At 35.7% G+C, this 12,362-nt stretch overlaps 1 long non-coding RNA gene across 2 annotated transcripts; it reads left to right on the forward strand.

Annotated features, from left to right (window-relative positions):
• Positions 1 to 211: 211 nt before the first annotated feature.
• Positions 212 to 11,967, forward strand: LOC132614703 (uncharacterized). Of its 2 annotated transcripts, XR_009572415.1 has the most exons (5): positions 253 to 519; positions 6,114 to 6,419; positions 8,303 to 8,430; positions 10,983 to 11,098; positions 11,309 to 11,967. It is a non-coding gene; the product is annotated as an uncharacterized LOC132614703 (long non-coding RNA). The 2 variants fall into 2 exon arrangements; XR_009572414.1 differs by lacking the exons at positions 6,114 to 6,419; positions 8,303 to 8,430; positions 10,983 to 11,098; positions 11,309 to 11,967 and adding an exon at positions 8,695 to 8,868 and having other exon boundaries at positions 212 to 519.
• Positions 11,968 to 12,362: the final 395 nt, after the last annotated feature.

A 12,362-nucleotide genomic window follows, 5' to 3' on the forward strand; every position in this document is an offset into this window, starting at 1 on the left:
TCTAATTAAATGTTAAATAGCAGTAATATGTTCATTACATGAAAGTTAAATTACACGTTTAGGAGCATTAATGAATTTTCAATCCTGCATAGAATCAAAACCTATTTAAATATCTAATTAAGTAGTAATATGTTAATTACATTAAGGGATGAGTGAACAAGAAGTTACTACAGCCGTTTCCATTCATGAATTCCTATCATCTTCTTTTTAAAAAAACAAATCAAGGCCCTACGGGCTATTTATTTATTATTAATAAAAGGAGTCTTATCACATAAGTAGAAAAAGAACAGAACAACATCAGCCAAATATGTCCTAGAGAGAGAACGGCAAGATTAGGAAACCCTAAAATGGCTAGTGAAGAGCTCAAGCTAAGATCTGAAATTCATCCTTCTCGCCGATGATAGTTCTGATTGATGTTGCTCCTGGGGTATCTTAGAGCCTTAATTTTACCTTGGATAAACCAAATGATATCTTTGCATTTGATGCATAATGGATTGAAGATTACCCATCTTTGCTGAGGTAACTTTCCTGTTCTTGCATCAGTATTTTCGTCTTGTTTGATATAAATCTTGAAATTCCATATGTGTTTTTTGAATTGTTCTTGCCATTGTTGCCGAATCCAAGTCTCTTCAGTACCTCGACCCTGAATCTGCTCCCTTTCCTCTTGTTTTGGTCTTGCATATTGTTGAAAATTGTGGATCTGCACTGTTCTTGTTGTATTGGGAATCTTTCTATATGTCTTGTATGTGAACCTCTTTGTCTGCATCATATTCAGTCCTTCTGATTCATGTTCGATAGGATGAGTACCAAATGGTACTAATACCACACATCGAGCAATTACCAGTTGGGTGAATATGTTATAGAACACTGAGTTATTTCCCTGTGTTGATGACTGTTTTCCTTCATACAGATCAATCGATATGTTGTGTGTTGTGCTAGTTTCCTCTGCTTCCACAAAGAATGTAGCTCATTTATGTTCCTTGAGAATGTAACACCTGCAAAAAGAAACAAATAGTTAGTTAAAATAAATTCTCCATGCTCTCCTCCCAAAGGATTTGAGCATGAAGAAACCAGTAGCTTTCCATGTCATCTTTTGCATGATTTCCTCCTCAAGTAAGGCAATTGTAGCTTGTCATTGTTTAGTAATCTTCTCCCCTCCACTTCCATTTGTTGAAAGAATTGATGCATACACTCCCCTGATCTAGAGCTATATTTGCAAGATAATCAACAATTTTGTTTCCTTCTCTTAAATGCGAGTTGCTGCGATATTCATGCCTTCCATAAGCTTCCAAATCAACTCAACTAATGTCACAATCTGCCATGGAACTTCCCAGTTTTTATGAATCACCTTCTCTAGTAACAAGGAATCTGTCTCTAGTATCACTTGGTTCACATGAATGCCTTTTAAAAATCTCATAGCTTTTAGAATAGCCATGGCTTCAGCTTGGGTATTTGTGCTAGAAACATATACCATCTCCTTTGCCTGAGCATGTATGATATCCCCTTTTTCATTTCTAACACAAAAACCCCATGAACTTCTTCCTGGATTGCCCCTTGAAGCACCATCTGTATTACATTTCACCCATCCCCTTTCATGAGGTTTCCACATCACCATTCTAATTTGAACTTTAGGGGTATATGTTTGTAATACAGTAACCAGTTCCTTCCACTTGTAAGGAGCATATTTAAAGTTACTCCTCCTTACCCTCATGAATAAAACAATAGTATGCATGATCTGATATATGAGTTTTACATGAGACATCTTTCCTCCATGTTTTATGGTATTTCTTCTTTTCCATAATTCCCACAATATAATTGCTGGAATAGCTTTAAAAATGTACCTTACATGAGGGTTAACCAGAGCTTCCCACCATAAATTAATCACCTGAATGATCTGCATTCCCTGAATGTTAATTCCCACTGGTCCACTAAATTGTCTTCATATATATTGAGCTGCTAGAGATTTTAAGAAAACATGGGAAAGTTTTCAACCTCTGGAACCTGACAACAGTAACATCTAAAGGGAAATTGGAAACCCCATTTCTGTACAACATCATCTAATGGAAGTTTATATTTCTAAAACCTCCACATTAAGAATAAGATTTTACAAGGAAATCCTTTAATCCACATGTTTCTATATAGGTTGCTAGTCTCTCGTCTCTGTCTCACTAATTGGAAAGCTGATCCAAGAGTAAATTTACCTCTAGGTTCTGGCTTCCAAAATGTTTTATCTACTGCATCCTATTCTGTTGGTGGTGCTATTTTGTTCAGGATATGTTCCACTATTGTACTGGGGAGTAGTCCTCTTAGCATAGGCTCATTCCATACCCCTGCTTCCACAGCTTCCTGAACTTGAACCACAGTTCTATCACATTCAAAATTTGCACCAGTAGCATGGTACAGTGCCCCTAAACCAGTACAGTTATCCATCCAAAAGTGAGACAGCCCTTGTTTTTGTTGCCACTAGATTTCATGTTCCACCTGATCTCTCAATTGTAACACCTTTTTCCAAACATAAGTACCCCTTTTCCGAGCAACTACAGCAACATTTTCTTTTTTTAAGTACTTATTACTTAAGTACATTCTCCAAAGGGACTGTTTTGTTCTAAAATTCCACCAAAGTTTAGCAAAGAGAGCTTTGGATACATCTTTAAACCCAAGTCCCCCCCTCATCATAAGGATGACACAAAATAGTCCAAGAAGTCCAATGTTTGCTAGAATTTCCTACTGAATTACTCCAAAAAAATTTAGCAAACATCCTATGAAGATTAACAATTACCCCAGCTGGAGGATCACAAGCAGACAAAATATGAATGGCATACTTTGTAGGACATGCTTTATTAAAGTGATCCTACCTCCTATAGAAAGCAATTTACTAGTCCAGGAGAATAACCTGTTACTAACCTTGTCAGTAATTTCTTTATAATATGCTATCATCCTTCTGCTGTAATAAATAGGCACCCCAAGATAGGTGAAAGGGAAATCTTTTCTTGGAATCCTTGTAATATTATGCACTAGGTTCACAGCTACATCAGAAGCCTTTTCATGTATATAAACGACACTTTTTACCTTATTAATCAGTTGTCTACTAGCCTTCTCATAATTAGATAGAGTCTGCATTATTAGCTTCAAAGAGTAATCATCAGTCGCGGTGAAAATGATTGTGTCATCTGCGTAGGATAAGTGATTGATACAAGGACTCCATTTTGGCATTCCAAACCCCTTAAACTTCTTCTTCTGATGTAAAGCATTCAATGCCCTAGACAAGCATTCAGCAGCTAGAATAAAAAGGGTTGGAGAGAAAGGGTCTCCCTGTTTTACCCCTCTTGTGGATTTAAAGAAACCATGTGGTTGTCCATTAATAAGGATAGAATACCAATTATTAAAGACAATGCTGTAAACCATATCAATTAGCATTTCACCAAAGCCCATTTTCCTTAGCACTTTTGTCAAGAATAACCAAGAAACCTTGACATATGCCTTTGTCATATCCAACTTGATCACAACATTAGCAGGTTTTCCTCTTATCCTTATGTCATGCACTATTTCTTGTACCAACAGAATATTTTCCACTATACTTCTGCCCTTTACAAAACCTGCTTATTGAGGTGAGATAATATCTGGAAGTAACTGTACCAACCTTTCATGTATGATTCTGGAGAAAATCTTGCTGGTAAAGTTGTTTAAGCTGATAGGCTTCAAGTATGAGAATGTTAAAATGTCCTTTTTCTTAGGTATAAGCACCAAATTAGTGCAACTGATATACCGAGGTAGCTGATGCCCACAGAAAAAGGATTGCACCATTTGCACATTACCATCTGCAATTATCTCCCATGTATGCTGAAAAAACTTCCCTGTAAAACCATCTGGACTACTAGCACTGTCAGCATTTAAGCCAAATACAGCTTTCCTTACTTCATCTGCATATGGGAATTTATGAATCTCTACATTCTGTTTTGCAGAAACCATCCTAGGGATATTATCAAGAATCTCAAAATCAATTAGATGTTGTTTCTAAGAGAACTGGTCGCTGTAGAATCTAATTGCCTCCTGAATGATATCTACCTCCTGATCAAGCCATATACCATTGGGATCTTGTATCTTCTTAATCTGCAATTTACTTCTTTTACCTTTTACATGTGCATGGAAGAATTTAGTGTTTCTATCACAATCTTTGAACCATTGCATGCCAGCTTTCTGCTTCTAGAACTTTTCCTCCATTGCATAGAATCTAATTAGCTCAGCTTGTACCTTCTGTAACCTTTCCCTATTTGCACTAGAGGGATGTTGCTCAAATTCCATTTCATGTACCTTCACCACCTCTTCCAAAGATGCAATTTTCTTGAAGATGTCCCCATACGTGTCTCTACTCCACTTTGATAATGCTTTACTGACCTTTTCCATTTTGTTGTGTACCTTAAAAAAAGGGTCTAGGCCAAAGTTTCCATTCTAATTCTGTTTGACAACCTCCAAGAAAGTCTTCTGCTCCACCCAAAAATTAAGAAATCTTCCTTGTAAGTAATCAACAAAGGGGCATGATCAGATCCTTGTTTAATTAGATGTTCCACCTCCAAATTAGGAAATTTGTTCATCAGAGTCTGATTTCCTAGACATTTATCCAACCTTTTGAAAATACAAGCCTCATCTGATCTACCGTTCCACCAGGTATAAATGCTACCTTTAAAACCCAAATCTGATAACTGACTAAGATTTAGACAATGCAAAATGTCTTCTGTTTCCCCAAATGATACTGGTAAACCCCCACATTTCTCAGCCTCATCCAAAATCACATTAAAATCACCACCTACCAACCAGGGCGATTGAATCTGTGCTGATATTGTGCCAAGTTGTTCCCATTCCCAACCATTGTCTGTACATATCTATGTGTCTAATATGTTGAAATGGTTCCATCAAAGCTATAAAATTGAATTGCTTTTGTCTATTCATCATAACCACTCTTTCAAAGGCCTGTTGAGTATTAACAGACCTTGTGTTCCATATCAGTGACTGATTCATTGATTAGATGATTTATCAATATCTAGCTTTGTTTGTACCCCTCCAGTTATTTTAGGAGGGACACTTTTTCCTCTGATCGTTCTTGACTGTTTTTGTTCCTTTCTTGCTTTTGCAGTTTGTCTAGGTGAAATATCTCCCATTTTGCCTTATAATTCTTCCTGATATATGCTATTACTGTGTCCACATGATTATCATCCCCAATGTCTATTGGGATTTCTGACTTCTTTTCTGATTCTTGCTCCAGCAATTGTGATTCTAGATTGGACACCTCTTGACCCCCTACATTCCTCTGTGCTGGAGATTTTATACTATCTGCCTACTTTTCTTTATGTTGTATCTCATCTGCATTGTGCTCATCATCCTACTTATCATCCATGACAGAATTATCAGATGGAGATACTTCAGAAACCAAATCTGGTGGTTTATCATCAGGAGGCTTCTCCTCAAGTAACTTGCTATTCCTGACTGCACCATCATTCACACTTTCTGATTCCATTGTTTTAGAATCCTCTTTTTGTATATCATATTCCTGCTGGCTATCACTGATTCTAACTACTTCTAACTTGGAACTGTCACTATCAGATATAGATATATTCCCTTTGTTTCTTGTTGAAGTGTTATACTTGCCATGTTCTGTTTCCTTTCCTACATGCTATTGCTCTTCATTGTTATGTTTCCCACTCTCCATCTTATTAGTCTTCTCCTGATTCTTGACTTTGGTCCCACTCCCTTTATCATGTTGTTTTCCAAATAAGGCCTCCACCCAAGGTTTAGTTGATTCTACTTTCTTCTGCTCATCTTGAACTCTCTGTGTATTATTTCCATCTTTCAATTTGTCCTCATTGTCCAGACTTTCAAGAGTACTGAATTTCTTATTGTTTTCAGTCTTTTTTGCATCGGTTTGCTTCTCATTGATTTTCTTCCTCACCTCCTTGTCCTTGATGACCCCTGTTATTGTTCTCTTTGTTCTTCTTGTTTTGTACCACATTCCATTGCTTTTGTTCATGCATATTTCCCACAAACTTGCCTGATTTTACTACTTTTTGTACAGGTTGTTTTGGCTTCTCATGTTTTTTCCTTTTTCCATTATTGCCCAGGTTTGGTGGTTGTCTGTGACCCACATCCGGCTATTGTTTCTTTGCTGATATGGAAGCTTGATTTGTATGTTGCTGCTTCTTCATTGATTTGGTTTTATCACTTTGCTATTGCATCTTCTCCTTCTCTTCTTCCTTTTCTTTTTTTTGGTCTAAATTCTGGGTGGATACTCCAACATCCATCCATGTCATGCCCTTGTAATTTACAATGTGTGCAATACTTTGGCAAATAGTCATACTGAATTTTTTGCCACTTTGATTGCACTTCCCCAGTATCCTCATCAAGACAATTGATTTGGATCCTTTTTGGTAATTCTTTTAATAATTCCACTTCCACTTTAACTCTTGCACAACTTGGCCTTGTTTTGTTATTTGTAGCTTTATCAATCACAAGTGGAGTGTAACAGCCCAGGCCACCGCTTGTAGAAATTGTCCGCTTTGGAGCCTTACTTACGCTCCCATTAACTAAACTTGTCCTCTTCGTCAATACAACCCTGCAATTTAGATGAAATAGTACCAAGAATGAGCTTTCATATCATTGGCTCTACTGCACGATCTATGATCAGAAGGAAAGGTAACCATCCTAAATATCCTATAGCCTCCTACCTATAAGTGTGGTGCACAACACACCCATAGAGAAGACTCTGCTGGATACGGCTCATAGACAAACCTAGGACGAACTGCTCTAATACCACTTTTGTCATAGCCCAACCGGAGATGCTGATGTTGTTGGTTGTTGAATCGAGATTTCGGGCTAGGCATAAAAGCAGGGGAGATGCTGTCAAAATTTCGACAGATTCTAGAAAGAGTTAGTTTGAGGGCTTAAGACAGGCCTATGAAGATGAGTCTAACAATAGTATAAATTTTATTGAATATAGATTTACGAGCCTGGGAGGACAAGCGTTAAGTAGTTAAAGTTAAGGCGACCGAAAAGGTATGTTAAGGCTTTCCCTTTCTTTCTTTTTGGCATGATCCTATGATATCATCGGACAATGAATACTCGAGTCTCTATATTACTCTACTCTTAGAAGTATTAGGAGTATACCCGTTGTTGATGATCTTGTACCCCTTTGTTATGATTGTTCCTTCTGTTCATGGGTCCTGAGTTTCTATTATGATAATGTTAGTCCACATTTATGCATTACATGCATTTACATATATGCATATTGACCCGTGACCAGAAGGCTTTATATACGCGTATATTATATATATATATATATATATATATATATATGGGGTATGGGAAAAGGGCGAGGCATTATATACGCATTACCACCTGATCAGCTGGTGCACAGTGATGATGATTATGATGCTCGAAGGGGCTGCTCGAACGGGACATTATGCTATTATGCCCGAAGGGGCCTGTTTGATGATGGGATATGGATCGGGCCGTACGTTCTTCGGCACTATGACCTATGCATATCATACGCCCTCAGAGGCATTTTTAGTAAGCAGATTCATTCATACAGATATGTTTAGATAGTCAGACATATAGATACATTCATACAGATATGTTCAGACATACAGATGTATTCAGTCAGTCAGTTTAGTTTATGCCTTTCAGATTGTCTTCATGACTCCTATGTATATGTTACTCTTACACCTTACATACTCAGTACATTATCCGTACTGACTCCCCTATTGTGCCGAGGGGGGGAGGGGGCTGTGTCCATGCCCACAGGTTCAGATAGCTAGGAAGACAGATCGCATCCTTAGGCTGCTTCTTCAACTTGATAGTGGAGCACTCCTCTCTTGTCAGAGTTGCTGTATGGACCGGGTATGTGTCCTGATGTTATTGGTAGGGCGGAGGCCCTGTCCCGTCCACAGCATGTCCAGTATGTCAGTAGAGGCTCATAGACGCTTGTACTCAGTCAGACAGTATGGCCCGCCCAGTACCCATTTGGTTACATAATTTATCGGGTAGCCTTGTCGGCTCGTACCCCGGTTCAGTTTAGTGATGTATATATATATATATATATATATATTTTGAGGACTGTGACTCTCCAGCTTATGATATCTATCAGTCAACAAATCATGTCGTGGCCATCCAAGGGTGGCCGATGTGATTTAGTTAGGGTTTTTCAGTGTTTTCTCTCATTCCTATCTTCTATTTTCCTATTGCATATGTAAATCTCAACCTTTGGAAATGTGTCTTCAATTTTTTAACATTTATTGCATATTCGTGTATGCAGCCTTCTCTCATCCTTTATTATTGCGTGGGTTTACAGACTCATACCATATCAACTCTGTTTTACACATATTATCAAAGACTAAGTTCTCCCGGTTTCACTGAGTAATTTTCAAGTTCCGAAAGTCGATCGTAAGAACTTCAAATTTGTTTTGTCTCTTTCCTTTTGCTTTCTCTTCGTTTTCTACACACTTTACTTTATTGCTTTGCTGGTGGAATTATTGTTAATCATTTGATATTCTCACATATGCAATTTGCCAAAAGTTCTCCACCCTTAGCTGCTTTATTAGACCTATGTAATTTCACATATATATATATATTTTTTAATTTTGTGATTTGCTAGAATTAATTTATTCATTTACCACCGAATTCTAATTGATCTCTGTACTATTCCAGTTATGGAGCTTAAACTCAGCAATTGCTTGCGTCGATATTCATTTTGAACTCACCCGCTCAAATGATGGATGCAAATAATGAGATTGTTCTGTTAATAAAATATATCACTGTTATTATTTCACTGCTATTATTTTGTTACTTTTATGCTATGCAACTTTTGTTTTCTGCTCTTTACCATGTACTATATTCATGTCATTTTGTCATTTTTTTCCTTTTTACGGTATACTGTGAGCCCGTTTGGATTGACTTATAAATTGCTTATAAGTTGCTTATAAGCTGTTTTCAGCTTTTTTGAGTGTTTGGCCGATCAACTTAAAGTCATTTTGTGCTTAAAATAAGCTCAAAAAAATAATTGGGCTCAATTGACTTAACTTATCTAAAGTAGCTTATAAGCTGAAAACAGTTTATAAATAAAAAAAATAAGTTAGACTACCTCAATTTTTTTTTTTAGCTTATAGGCAGAAGTCCATCCAAACAGACTTTGAGCCCGTTTGGATTGGCTTACAGCTTAAAGCTGTTTGCAGCTTATAAGCTGAAAAAAATAAATTGGGGTAGTCCAACTTATTTTTTTTGGCTTATAAGCTGCTTTAGATAAACTAAGTCAAATGGGTTCAATTATTTTTTTGAGCTTATTTTAAGCATAAAATAACTTTAAGCTGACCAACCAAACACTCAAAAAAGCTGAAAACAGCTTATAAGCCAATCCAAACGGGCTCTTTGTGTTTCTATTACTGTAGCAAAAAAGAGTAGGCACTTCCTGACCTAGGTGTCAATTTAGCTACCAAGTTTTCCCAAGTAGAACATTGACAAGTGAAACTCAAGTTAAAGCCTCATTTGTTTTGCATTTAATGAAAGTTTGAATGATTAAGATTTCAACCCCATTTAGTGCATTTGATTTTTCATTATAAAAAAAAATCTCTTATTAGATCTGGAAGCATGTTCAGACATTAAATACATGCTTTGTTTCGCTCTTCCACTCATGCCGTTTTTTCCTTCCGCCAAAAGAATTTCACTCATATCTCTCTCTTTCTCCAGATACGAGCCGGTTGCCAAATAATTTCCTCAGCAAGATTTCAAATTTTTTTAGTTCGAATCATATATCTTGATTCCGTGTTTTCGATGGCAATTTCTTGCTTTAAGATTAGAGTTAAAAGACCCATTTTCAAAATATAATTTAAGAAGACCAGTGTGCATTGAAAAAAAATGGCGGATTAGGACGGGATGGTAAATTCCAGTAGAACAATGAAGAATTGCAACTTGTTACTGCACACGTTTCAATATCTTTGAAAAAAATAAAAAATTATAGAATTTAGCTTTGGCTTCATTCCCTTTTCTTGTTTAACCTCGCTTCTCTGTCTTATAATTTATCTGTTCTCATGCTAAATGGAACAAAAACATTTTCTAGAAGACAATAATGATGACCAAAACGCCACCTTTTTGTAAGTGATTTCATTGTTTGGATAATTTTGATTAAAATATAAATTTATGACTAAATTTAAATTTTTCTAAAACTACATTTTGTTACAATAATAATTTTATTGGTATAAAATTTAATCACTTTTAAATTTGATTGTATATTTATTATGTTTAACCATGGATATATTATGTTCATTCAAATGTTAAGAAAACAAACAGTCTTAATTATTCAGCGTTTAGATCTAGAGATCACATCTTAATATTCAGATGTGTATTCAGATTTAGACATCTTAATCTTAAAAAAAAAAAAAAAAAAAAAAAAAAAAAAAAAAAAAAACATTTGCCCCTTGAGTGTTCCTGTAGTTCTTTCCCCCAATCTATTTCCAAGTTATTATCTTGTGAATATTGAATATGCACCTGTCAAATTGCATCAGACTACTCTAAGAAGGATGTCATCACATCTATGTCTTTATCTACTTAAAGTTAATCTTTATATCGCAATTGCTTGGTTAGTATTCTCTCTATCTTCAAAAATTCAAAGTAATAGAAATAAAAGTTTACAAACTATTAATTTACTAATTATTTCTAACGCTATCTACAGCCTCTTACCTTGCTACTTTTAATTTCCATCAGGTTGTACGTTTCTTATATTTACTATTTTCTGCGCCTTTCGTCTTTCTTAGTTAAAAGATATTTTTATATCTAATATTAGAATTAGATGCTATAAAATGCTAGAACACTCCAAGTCATTAGCGTTATCCTTCGGCACTTAATCACATCATTATAGTTTCTTCAGTTACATTGTCTATCATAATTTTATATTCATTTTCCCTTTGAGAACTTTTTAGAATGGACATTTTTTTTATATGCAGACAAAAATGGTGGATGGACTGCAAGGAGGAGAAGAATTCGAGATGATAATACATTTTGGATGCACTTGTATTCAAGAAGGCTTGATTTAAAAGTTGGATTTATTTTGTTTAATTTGGTATTGCATATTCACACAGAACACATTGATTTTATAATCTGATTATTTTCTGTCAAATTCACAGAGAAATGGACTCATAAGTGTGAATTAGATAAATAGTACATATACGTGTGTAGCTGTGATTTATATATATCAAATTAATTTTCTTATGTCAATATTTATTAAGTATCTCCATAACAAGTACGTAACTATTAGTTTTTCTTTTTGCAGGTGTGGACCATGAAATTGACAATGATCGACTAGCCATCCTAATGAAGACTTGTTAATCGAATTTCCGTACAACTTCAACAAAATACTTCTTTCATTCAACAATATAAGCTTTCGGGCTTTGTGGGATTAATTGATTGGATACCCGAGACCCATAATCTTTCCTAGGAACAGCTTCTACGACGTTCTCGCAAGAGCGAGGCACAGCGAGCCAAACCATTTTATCCTTGCGGCCCTCTTCTGCGTCGAGCTTCAAATTCTGTGACTCATAAGCCCTCCGTATCTAAAGATAGATGGCTGTGTGCGGCTATGAAAAGGCTGAAGTTATCTATCTATATCTATATTATATTAGAAGCATGAACTCCTTAACTTGAAAGTTAAATTACTTAAATACCCCTATAGAAACCTAATTATCCTATTTAATTAAAAATAAATAAACTGCCCCAAACCCACGCTTGAATACAAACAATGTGCCATTTGAGACAAAAAAACTGCCCAATACCACGCTTGGATACAAAGTTGTGCTGCTTGAGAGACTAAACACTAATTGAAACATGATTACAAACATGAGTTCCAATATGGCAATGTCTGAAAGTTCTCACATTCTCCATGTCTTTCTGGTGAATATAAAACAACAACAACATACCCAGTATAATCCCATAAGTGAGGTCTGGTGAATATCATTGTGGAAATTACTTTGATATATATATAGAGAGAGAGAGAGAAAGGTAATATTTGCTATTTCTTGTTTAATTTCTGAGATGCTCACCAACATGTGGCATCTGTTTTTCATTTGGATGGAAAGACATAGCGTCAAAGCAATATGAATTAAGAAGAAAACAACAATAACAACTGGTTTGACCTTCTTAACGCTTTTCTTTTGTTTGCCAATTTTTCACTTTTTGTGATTTTGGGAAATATTTCTAAAAATGTTATTCATAGATTTTTTTCCTGGACGATCTCATAGTGTAAATTGTGTGTTTGTGTGTGTATTATAATTAGGAATAACACATGTTTGAAAGTTAAAAGTGTAATTCAGTCGCTAAAACGTAATTGG

Source organism: Lycium barbarum, chromosome 10 (genome assembly GCF_019175385.1).
Source record: "Lycium barbarum isolate Lr01 chromosome 10, ASM1917538v2, whole genome shotgun sequence".
Lineage (NCBI taxonomy): Eukaryota > Viridiplantae > Streptophyta > Magnoliopsida > Solanales > Solanaceae > Lycium > Lycium barbarum.